The following is a 13,038-nucleotide window of genomic DNA, read 5'->3' as shown; positions in this document are numbered from 1 at the left end:
TTGTTCAAGTGTATGTTGATGATATTATATTTGGATCTACGAATGATATACTATGTGCAAGATTAGCTAAGCTGATGCAAAGTAAGTATGAGATGAGTATGACGGGAGAATTGAACTTCTTGCTGGGACTTCGAGTGATTCAGAAGCCAGAAAGGTATCTTTATCTGTCAGACAAAGTATATCAAAGATCTTCTAAAGAAATATGACATGGAAGATTCATCTCCTGCCAAGACTCCAATGGCCACTGCTACGAAGCTTGATCAAGATAAATCTGGTAAAAAGGTGGATATCACTCACTACAGGGGCATGATTTGATCTCTTCTCTACTTGACTGCAAGTCATCCAGATATAATGTTTGCAACATGCTTGTGTGCAAGGTTCCAGGCTGACCCAAATGAATCACATCTTATAGCCGTCAAGAGAATCTTTAGGTACTTGAAAGGTACACCTAATCTGGGTATCTGGTATCCTAAATACACTGGATTTGATCTCATTGGTTATACAGATTCTGATTATGCTGGATGTAAGATTGATCGGAAGAGTACTTCAGGAAGCTGTCAATTCCTTGGTAGAAGATTGGTTTTATGGTTTAGTAAGAAGCAGCATTCAATATCAACATCATCTGCAGAAGCTGAATATATTGCTGCTGGAAGCTGCTGTGCTCAATTACTTTGGATGAGAAATCAACTCAAGGACTATGGAATTGATCTGGATCATATTCCCATCTTCTGTGACAATAGAAGTGCTATAGCTATCTCAAACAATCCAGTTCAGCACTCGAGGACCAAGCATATTGACATCAGGTATCATTTTTGTAACGCCCTCCAGACCCGGGGTATAAGTCTGGGGGTTACTAGCTAACCACCAAACTTGTACAATCTGATTAACAATTAATAAAGAAATGAAATTAAACCCCTTTAACACTAACCAGGATCTTTTTAGGTTGAAGTATGAAAACAAGAACCACTAACTACTTTTATTACAAACCAACATTCAAAATCTCACAAACTCTCTTTATTACAAACCATTGTCTAATTCATTTTAAACTAAGTTCAACTTTTATTCAAACATACACACTATCTATCAACACTCCACCTGCTCGGGCAACTCAAAGCTTTCTTCCTGGATTGGGATCAACACCTTGGGTATGAGAGGATCCCGAGGCTTGACCCGCTTCTTTACCACTCGAGTCCTGATTGGTTTCATATTCCTTCTTAACTGAAAATAATAAGGTGAATAACAACAAAAGGGGGTGAGCCAAAAATTGCTCAACAAGTCCACAAAATATAAACAGTGTTAAAGCATTTTAAATGCATTCGTCATTCCAGGTATATCTGCAAAGATATAACCTCACGAGAATAGCAAGAAGGCCATTACTGGCGAGTACAAATGAACTAAACTGGACACAAGTTCGCATCTATATTCTGCTGATCAGTCAGAATATAATGCAGATCCATATCTCAATACATAGATCCAGTCGGGTACCTAGGCACTACGGCCCACGTCGAGGCACCAGTCATCCCGGTCCTCAGGATTAAGACACATTCAATCCCAAAATATCATCATTATCCAGTCCATCGCTTAGCAACCAGAACAATCGGTATGCTTTGATATATTTCAAACACTAGAATATATCAATATCCATATGTCACCAATAGAATATGAATCAAGAATCCAAACAAATGGAGAAATCAAGAATCGAAATGAAATATGAACAAAGGAATAGCAAGTGTATGTCAATGATCAAGAACAATAATCAAGAGAATGCCAATGTGATAAGCATTTGAATCAGTATCACTATTCTGAAAGTAGAATAGGGGAAAAACTTGCCTTCTGCGCGACTCACTGAAATTGAATCACTTATGTCTATCACCTTGGACTATTACCGACTCAACTTGCCTGGTTGGCTTAGTTTCTGTTGGCAAAACAGACTGGTTAAGTCACGCCGTACTTCATTTGCATCTTGAATCGATTTCAAACCGTTTCTAACATCTACACATGCGCTTATGACTGACTCATGTATTATATATAAGCAAGTAATACTCAATTAACCACGTAATACACATAAGCACATAAGCACATAATCATTTTTATGGTTAAAATAATTTTTTAAAACCAAAATCGACTCGCTGATCGTTCAACTGATCGTTATATGACTCGTTTCCCATTTTTCCGGAATTTTTCGGACTCGTCTCGGCATGTAACTCGACTGATAATCAAACAAGTCACAAAATCAACTAATGTTTAGAAGAAATTAAGCTTTGATATTATTTTTAATGAAAAGAATTCATTTTTCTGAGTTAACAGGCTTTCGTTTCACGTAAAACAGACTAACGGTTGAATTATTATCAATTAAATACTGATAATTCCATTTATTAATCATTATAATTAATTATTACTAATTTTTAAAACTCAAAAATAATTTTTAAATCATTATTTAAGAAAAATCAGAATTAAAAATAATTTTTCTATAATTTTTAGAATTAAAATGAATTTATTATGATTTATTGAAAATTATTTTAATCATTTTTAAATAGTTAATAAATAATAAATAATTCAGAAAATAATTAAATCTGATTTTTAGAAAATATTTCAGAATTATTTATAATATAAATCAATTAATTAAATAATTAATTAATCAATTTATAAAATAAATAAATCTGATTTTTAAAATTAATAAAATTAAAATTAAAATTAAAATCCAAAAACAGATGTCAGAAATCCATTTCTGACAAAATCAAATCAAACCCGGGTTGCAAATCGGGTTGCAACCGGGTCACCAAGAATTTTCCGGGTCGGGGATGAACTCACCAGAAAATCCCCAGATTCCGGTGGGTTTCCCGGACTCCGGCGTCCCAATTCCTGGCCAAACGGACACCGTTTGGTTCCGTTTTTTATCCCAAAACATCCCAAATTACTTCCCCAATCTGTTTCAGGCCAAAATCGACCAGAAACATCCCTGCAACAATTTCTCCGATCAAAACCATCAAGAACTTCGGCCAAAAATCCATCTTTCGATTCAGTAAACCAAACTTAACGTTCTATAGTGCAAATTAAAGCTAAGAACATATACAATCAAAGCCCTATCATTACAAGAATTAAATATTCACAGAAATCATCGAGTTGTGTTTTGAAAATTCGACATAAACCCTAGAAATCGTACTTTGCTATCTATGTATCGTTTCATCAATTAAACACCATGAATCAACTGTAAATCACATAACCAAGCTATTTCAATCATCAAAACATCAAAATAACCCTGGAATCAAAAAGCCCTAATTCAAACATAAACCCTAGAAATCGAAAATCAAAAATGATGCAATAAAACGTGAAATTGATGCAAGAAACAGAAAGAACAGATCAAAACCTTCAATTTGGATACTCGAATCACTTGTTTTGGTTCTGTAATCAGATCAAAATCACGACTTGAATTCCTGACCCGAACCTGTTCTTCCCGACCCGATTTCAGAGAATTTTCTGATTTTTAATTGTTAATTATGATTAATTAAATAAAAATTAGGCTATTTATAGTAGTAAAAATAATACTCCTAATTAAAATTAAGGCCCTAATTCTACACTTTTTAAAATTAATAGGCCCCTAATTTTATAATTTTTGAGTATTAAAATTTAATTTATAAATATTTTATATCTACAATATATATGCCAAAAATTCCCAAAAATTGTGAATAATGCAAAAATGCAAAGAAATAATATAAATGAAAGTCCTATAATTTTATAAAAATAAAAATGTGATTTTTGTGGGGTTTTTGACATCCAATGGGGCCCGAAAAAGTCAATTTTCGCAAAACAAGATAATTTATAAAATATCTAGATGTTCAGAATATTGCGATTGTAAAAACCATTTGATGAAAAATAAGGCCCATTATTTTATTTGAAATACTGGCTTTAAAATCATTATTTGGGTCGTAAAACGTTTGAAATAAAACCTATGAATGCATAATAAAATATCTGAAAAAAATACCTTAAAATACAGAAATGACATGGAATACACGTAACACATAACAGTTAGGGTTTATAAAATAATCACACATAAATGACATAGTAATACACATATTTTATTATAATTATGATATAAAATAAACATAAATTTCCCAGTCATTACATCCTTCCCCCCTTAAAAGGATTCTATCCTCAGAATCTTCTATGAAAACAAATTAGGGTATTTCTCTAACATTTCGCTTTCAAGTTCCCAAGTTGATTCTTCAACCATAGGATTTCTCCACAACACTTGCACTAAATATACAGACTTATTTCTCAACACTTTCTCTCGCTAATCTAAAATTCTTACCGGTTGTTCTATAAAAGACAAATCAGGTTGGATTTCTATCGGCTCATACTCTATTACATGCCTAGAATCAGGATTATATCGCTTAAGCATTGACACGTGAAACACATTGTGAATATGCTGCATATGAGGCGGTAAAGCTAATTCATATGCAACTTTTCCCACTTTCTTCAAAATTTCAAACGGTCCAACGTATCGTGGTTTCAATTTACCCTTATTGCCAAATCTGGTTAATCCTTTCCATGGCGATATTTTGAGTAGTACGTTTTCTCCTTCCTGATAGTCCATATCTTTCCTGGCTTGATCTGCATATTTGCGTTGCCTGTTTTGCGCTGCATCGAGTCATTTTTGAATGAGTTCAATCTTTTCTTTCGTCTGTTAAATTAATTCTGGACCCAGAATTTTGCGTTCTCCAACTTTATCCCAATGTACTGGTGATCTGCATTTCCTCCCGTATAATGCTTCATACGGTGGCATTCCAATGCTGGCGTGATAGCTGTTATTATAAAAAAATTCCACCAGAGGTAGATATTCATCCCAGCTGCCTTCAAAATCGATCGCGCAAACTCGTAACATGTCTTCAATCGTTTGGATAGTTCTTTCACTTTGCCCATCAGTTTGCGGATGATAAGCGGTACTCATGTTCAATTTGGTTCCAAGACATTCTTGAAATTGTCTCCAAAATCTTGAGTTGAAACGAGGATCTCGATCGGACACGATAGATATTGGAACTCCATGTCGCATTACAATCTCCTTGAGATACAAGTGCACTAGTTTGTCGAGTGAAAATCTTTCGTTGATTGGTAGAAAATGTGCTGACTTGGTGAGTTTGTCAATGATTACCCATATCACATCATGATTTGCCTTTGTCCTTGGTAGTCCTACTACAAAATCCATCGCTAAATGTTCCCATTTCCATTCTGGAATGTCTAATGGTTGTAATAATCTGCTCGGACGTTGATGTTCCGCTTTAACTCGCTGGCATGTGTAGCATTTACTCACCCATTCAGCTATTTCCTTCTTCATGTTCGGCCACCAGAAGTTCTCCTTCAGATCACGATACATTTTTGTGCTTCCTGGATGAATGGAATACTTTGAATTGTGCGCATCTCGAATTATTTCTTCTTTTAATTCTGCCACGTTAGGGATCCAGATTCTCGACGCAAAGCGTAAAATTCCTTCATTATCTTTCTGAGTTGTGATCTCTTCTCCCGTCAGGTCGTCATCTTGACTCATCACTTCATCTTGACAGCGGCGAATCTTCTCTAACAACTCCGGTTGGAAAGTCATAGTGTAGATAGCTTCTGCAGATTCATTGGGAATACAAATCTCAATTTCCAATTTGTCGAATTCCTTGGTTAATTCTTCACATGAAGTTAACCGATTCAATCTTTCTTTCCTGCTCAGCGCATCTGCTACAACATTTGCTTTCCCTGGATGATAACTGATCGTGACATCGTAATCCTTTATCAATTCCAATCATCGACGTTGTCGCATGTTCAGCTCCTTTTGCGTAAAGATATACTTCAGACTTTTATGATCCGTATAGATTTCGCATTTTTCACCGTAGAGATAATGTCTCCAAAGCTTCAACGCAAATACGATCGCTGCCAATTCCAGATCATGAGTGGGATATTTCTGCTCATGAGGTTTAAGTTGTCTCGAAGCATATGCGATAACATTACCGTGCTGCATCAATACACATCCTAGCCCGCGATACGAAGCGTCGCTGAAAATAACGAAATTTCCTAGCTCGTATGGCAATACTAGTACCGGTGCGGTTATTAACCGATTTTTCAACTCTTGAAAACTTTCTTCACACTTATCATTCCATTCAAACTTTTCACTTTTTCGAGTCAACTTGGTCAGCGGCGTTGCTATCTTCGCAAAATCTTTGACAAACCTTCGATAATATTCTGCCAATCCCAAGAAACATCGAACTTCTGTCGGCGTCTTGGGTCTTTCCCAATTTAACACAGCTTCAATCTTCGCTGGATCGACTTGGATGCCTTCTCTACTGATGATATGCCCTAGAAATTGTACTTCTCTTAACCAGAATTCACATTTCGAAAATTTTGCGTATAGTTGTTCTTTCCTCAGAATTTCCAAAGCTATCATCAAGTGTTCCGCATGCTCTTCTTCCGTCTTGGAATAAATCAAGATGTCATCGATGAATACAATCACGAATTCATCCAAATATTTCTTGAATACTCTGTTCATTAGATCCATGAATGCTGCTGGCGTGTTTGTCAAACCGAATGCCATTACCAAAAACTCGTAATGCCCATATCTTGTACGAAACGCAGTCTTTGGAATATCTTCAGCTTTGATCTTCAATTGATGATAGCCTGATCACAAATCTATCTTTGAAAACCATGCTGCTCCTTTTAGCTGATCGAACAAATCGTCGATTCTCGGTAAGGGATACTTGTTCTTGATAGTGAGTTTATTCAATTCCCTATAGTCGATGCATAATCGCATGCTGCCGTCCTTCTTCTTCACAAATAACACCGGTGCACCCCATGGGGATACACTAGGTCGTATGATGCCTCGGTCTAGAAGATCTTGCAGTTGCTTTGACAATTCCTTCATTTCGACTGGAGCCATTCGATATGGAGCTTTCGAAATTGGTTCTGTGCCTGGTGCTAGATCAATCGTGAACTTGATTTCTCGATCTGACGGTAATCCTGGAAGCTCGTCTGGAAAGATGTCTGGAAATTCGCATACAACTGGAATGTCTTCTATTCTAGGACTTCCTCTTTCAGTTTCTAACATGTAAGCTATATACGCCTCACATCCTTGTCGAAGCAATCGTTTAGTCTGTATCACAGTGAGAAATTTCTTCGGTTGTTTTTTGCCTTTGAATATTACCGTTGCATTTTCCGCAGTTCGTAATTTGACTCTCTTATTCGCGCAATCTATCTGAGCGTTATGACAGGCTAACCAATCCATTCCCAAAATGACATCGAATTCTCCTTGCTTAAAAGGAATTAAATCTACCGAAAAATGATGTCCGACTATTTCTATATCACACGCAGGACATACTCGATCTACCGGAACTTGGTCGTCATTCGCTAATTTTATAATTAACGTTTCGCCCAACCATTCGATTTCACAATGTAACTTATCAAGGAATTCTTCAGAAATAAATGAACGAGTAGCTCCAGAATCAATTAATACTTTTGAACTTACGGAATTTACCAAAAGCGTACCTGTAATAACACTCGGACTCTGCACTGCTTCTTTCATGGTCATGTTAAAAGTTCTTGCTTTGGGTTGATTAGGCGGCGGCGAAGGTAATGCTAACACTCTCAGAACACTGGCTTCCATAGCTGGTCCTTTGCAATTTCTGGCGATATGCCCTTTCTTTCCACACTGGAAATAAGTCATTTCCCTTGTTCTACCTGTTGGACATTCGTTAGAATAATGCCCTTTCTGCTTACACCGATAACACGTTACATCCCTTTTGATACATACACCAGTATGCTTTCGATTACATGTCTTGCAGTACGGCACTAAAACTCTGACCATTCCCTGCTGACTAGAGGTTTGGAAATGATTACCTGCCTTCTGTGGACCTTGTCCTATCCTTTTAAAATTCAAATTTGCCCGGGCTTGGAATCCCGGCTTTCTGCTGGAGCGATCTTGGAAACTTCCCTGTCCCTTGTCTTGCTGAGATCTTTCACTTTCCCCTTCTATAATCAAAGCTTTCTGAACTACGGCGGTATACGTCGTTAATTCGAAAACTGCAACTTGGCCACGAATCCATGGTCGTAACCCTTCTTGAAACCTTTGAACTAGCTTCTCTTCAGTGTCAACCTGTTCTGTAACAAACCTAGCCAACTCAGTGAATTTGGCTTCATACTCTGCCACGAACATATTTCCCTGCTTCAGTTCTAGAAACTTAATCTGCATTTGATTCTTCACATAGCAAGGAAAATGCTTTTCTAAAAACAACTCTTTAAACCTATCCCACACAATAACTTCTTCACCCTCTAAGGCCTTTTTAGATTCCCACCAATAATTCACCTCTCCTTTCAACAAGTAACTAGCAAAATCAGTCTTCTGGTCCTCACCTATCTTCACTAGTGCGAACGCTTTCTCTATTTCTTTTAACCAGGTGGTAGCTTTAATAGGATCAGTAGACCCTTCAAATTCGGGAGGTTTAACTGACTGAAACTGCTTAAAAGTAACAACAGATAATACTTGTGGTAATTGAGGCTCAAGACGAGGTGGCTGTTGTAACATTTATTATTGTATCTGTTGTTGCTGATGCTGCATCTGCTGTTGCTGATGCTGCATCTGCTGCTGCATCATTACCATCTGTTGTTGCATCAGATGGAACATTTGGTTCATGGTCTCATTAGTCTGGTCTTCAGAATTGCTGTTAGAGGTCTCAGCCCTAGTCTTTCTCTTTGGTGCCATCTTTTTCTGATAATAAAACAGGTGATATTTATTTAACAGTTTAATAAACAATTGACAATATGTAAGGAAAATAATTTATCATGTATTAATAACATGGTTTATTTAAAGAAAATAGTTGCTGAATGTAAAGACTGGAAATATAAACAGTTAAATAAAATAATTGTTCTCTTTTTTTTTCAACAGGAATTATAATATGGAAAACTGTAAAGTGAAAGTAAATGCTGTAAAACTGTAAAGGCTGAAATTTAAATAAAAGAAATTAAAAAAGTTCATCTTATATATATGTGACACTAGCTTCAGGTGTAAATGCTTGATACAAAAAGTCTCGGGCTACTGGTCATCACTACGGCTACAAGTCACACTATCGCTACAAGTTAAACTACTACTACAAGTTAAACTACTGATACACACATACACACTACTCACTAGGTTATACTATGCTGCCTCTATATACATATGTACTCTGGAGTCACTGTCTCAAACTATCACTGCCTCAAAACCCAGGCGGAATACGCCTAAGCTCCTCTCTAAGTGCCTGGACCAAAGTCTGTGCCAAGCGGAAAATCCTGTAGAACTCTGCAAAAGAAGGAGGTCCATCATGAGTCAAATCATCTAGCTCCCAAGTAGCACTCATCAACACTGACTATAATCGCTGTCTCATATATTAATCCGGCTGTAGGGCCGCTAACGGTCCTCTGTCCCTCTGATCAAACAGATGCATAATCTCCCGACACTGTGCCCGCCAATACTCCATATCATCCCTCATAACTCTATACTCATGGTATGGTACCATATGCGGCTGAGCAACCTGACCTACTGACTCCTGAGAAGGAACCCTCGGAATACCTGCACCCTGTTGTGGTAAACCTAACTGTAGATCCACATCATGCTCTCCCATCCCCTCGACTGAAATCATCTGAACTATGTCCGGCTCTGGGGCATGCACTGGTATAGGAGGTAACAATGGTGGTGGTGGTAACTCCTGCTCAATACCTGGTATAAACTGGTGCTCAACTGGTAAAGGAACCATCAGCTCAAAGAACTCAAAAGGATCAAACATCTCTATGGGGTCATGAACTATCCCCTGAACTGGTGGTATCGACTCCTGTGGCAATGGTGGTGGAGGTGGTAGAAAAGGAAACATATACTCAGATACTGGAGGTATGGCTAGTGCTGCTGGCCCAGTGACTGTCCTCTCAGAAGATGCAGAATAACCAGAAGATGCCATCTGCTAATGTACCAAAGAAAAGAAAAAGTCACTAACAATCCTAAGATTTTTACTTCCCTATTCTAATCTGACCTAAATCCTAACACTATTCTTCCTAATTTGACTATCCCTATCTTATGTGATCTCCATATCCTATTTTAATCCTAATGTTCTTGTTTTCAAGGACCAAACCTACAGCTCTGATGCCAAACCTGTAACGCCCTCCAGACCCGGGGTATAAGTCTGGGGGTTACTAGCTAATCACCAAACCTGTACAATCTGATTAAAAATAAATAAAAAAATGAAATTAAACCCCTTTAACACTAACCATGATCTTTTTAGGTTGAAGTATGAAAACAAGAACCACTAACTACTTTTATTACAAACCAACATTTAAAATCTCACAAACTCTCTTTATTGCAAACCATTGTCTAATTCATTTTAAACTAAGTTCAATTTTTATTCAAACATACACACTATCTATCAACACTCCACCTGCTCGGGAAACTCAAAGCTTTCTTCCTAGATTGGGATCAACACCTTGGGTATGAGAGGATCCCGAGGCTTGACCCGCTTCTTTACCACTCGAGTCCTGATTGGTTTCATATTCCTTCTTAACTGAAAACAATAAGGTGAATAACAACAAAAGGGGGTGAGCCAAAAATTGCTCAACAAGTCCACAAAATATAAATAGTGTTAAAGCATTTTAAATGCATTCGTCATTCCAGGTATATCTGCAAAGATATAACCTCACGAGAATAGCAAGAAGGCCATTACTGGCGAGTACAAATGAACTAAACTTGACACAAGTTCGCATCTATATTCTGCTGATCAGTCAGAATATAATGCAGATCCATATCTCAATATATAGATCCAGTCGGGTACCCAGGCACTACGACCCACGTCGAGGCACCAGTCATCCCGGTCCTCGGGATTAAGACACACTCAATCCCAAAATATCATCATTATCCAGTCCATCACTTAGTAATCAGAACAATCGGTATGCTTTGATATATTCCAAACACTAGAATATATCAATCTCCATGTGTCACCAATAGAATATGAATCAAGAATCCAAAGAAATAGAGAAATCAAGAATCGAAATGAAATATGAACAAAGGAATAGCAAGTGTATGTCAATGATCAAGAACAATAATCAAGAGAATGCCAATGTGATAAGCATTTGAATCAGTATCACTATTCTGAAAGTAGAATAGGGGAAAAACTTGCCTTCTGCGCGACTCACTGCAATTGAATCACTTCTGTCTATCACCTTGGACTATTACCGACTCAACTTGCCTGGCTGGCTTAGCTTCTGTTGGCAAAACAGACTGGTTAAGTCACGTCATACTTCATGCATCTTGAATCGATTTCAAACCGTTCCTAACATCTACCCATGCGCGTATGACTGACTCATGTATAACATATAAGCAAGTAAGACTCAATTAACCACGTAATACACATAAGCACATAATCATTTTTATGATTAAAATAATTTTTTAAAACCAAAATCGACTCGCTGATCATTCGACTGATCGTTATCTGACTCGTTTCTCATTTTTCCGGAATTTTTCGGACTCGTCTCGGCACGTAACTCGACTGATAATCAAACAAGTCACAAAATCAACTAATGTTTAGAAGAAATTAAGCTTTGATATTATTTTTAATGAAAAGAATTCATTTTTCTGAGTTAACAGGCTTTCGTTTCACGCAAAACGGACTAACGGTTGAATTATTATCAATTAAATACTGATAATTCCATTTATTAATCATTATAATTAATTATTACTAATTTTTAAAACTTAAAAATAATTTTTAAATCATTATTTAAGAAAAATCAGAATTAAAAATAATGTTTCTATAATTTTTGGAATTAAAATGAATTTTTTATGATTTATTGAAAATTATTTGATTAATTATCAAAATAATTAATCATTTTTAAATAGTTAATAAATAATAAATAAATAATAAATAATTCAGAAAACTATTAAATCTAATTTTTAGAAAATATTTCAGAATTATTTATAATATAAATCAATTAATTAAATAATTAATTAATCAATTTATAAAATAAATAAATCTGATTTTTAAAATTAATAAAATTAAAATTAAAATTAAAATCCAAAAACAGATGTCAGAAATCCATTTCTGACAAAATCAGATCAAATCTGGGTTGCAAATCGGGTTGCAACCGGGTCACCAAGAATTTTCCAGGTCGGGGATGAACTCACCGGAAAATCCCCAGATTCCGGTGGGTTTCCCGGACTCCGGCGTCCCAAATCCTGGCCAAACGGATACCGTTTGGTTCCGTTTTTGATCCCAAAACATCCCAAATTACTTCCCCAATCTGTTTCAGGCCAAAATCGACCAGAAACATCCCTGCAACAATTTCTCCAATCAAAACCATCAAGAACTCCGACCAAAAATCTATCTTTCGATTCAGTAAACCAAACTTAACGTTCTATAGTGCAAATTAAAGCTAAGAACATATACAATCAAAGCCCTATCATTACAAGAATCAAATATTCACAGAAATCATCGAGTTGTGTTTTGAAAATTCGACATAAACCCTAGAAATCGTACTTTGCTATCTAGGTATCGTTTCATCAATTAAACACCATGAATCAACTATAAATCACATAACCAAGCTATTTCAATCATCAAAACATCAAAATAACCCTGGAATCAAAAAGCCCTAATTCGAACATAAACCCTAGAAATCGAAAATAAAAAACGATGCAATAAAACGTGAAATTGATGCAAGAAACAGAAAGAACAAATCAAAACCTTCAATTTGTATACTCGAATCACTTGTTTTGGTGCTGTAATCAGATCAAAATCACGACTTGAATTCCTGACCTGAACCTGTTCTTCCCGACCCGATTTCAGCGAATTTTCTGATTTTTAATTGTTAATTATGATTAATTATATAAAAATTAGGCTATTTATGGTAGTAAAAATAATACTCCTAATTAAAATTAAGGCCCTAATTCCACACTTTTTAAAATTAATAGACCCCTAATTTTATAATTTTTTAGTATTAAAATTTAATTTATAAATATTTTATATATACAATATATATGCCAAAAATTCCCAAAAA

This window comes from Apium graveolens, chromosome 9, assembly GCF_009905375.1.
Source record: "Apium graveolens cultivar Ventura chromosome 9, ASM990537v1, whole genome shotgun sequence".
In the NCBI taxonomy this organism is placed as follows: domain Eukaryota; kingdom Viridiplantae; phylum Streptophyta; class Magnoliopsida; order Apiales; family Apiaceae; genus Apium; species Apium graveolens.
The sequence above is the reverse complement of the archived record's forward strand: the minus strand, read 5'-3'. Positions refer to the sequence as shown.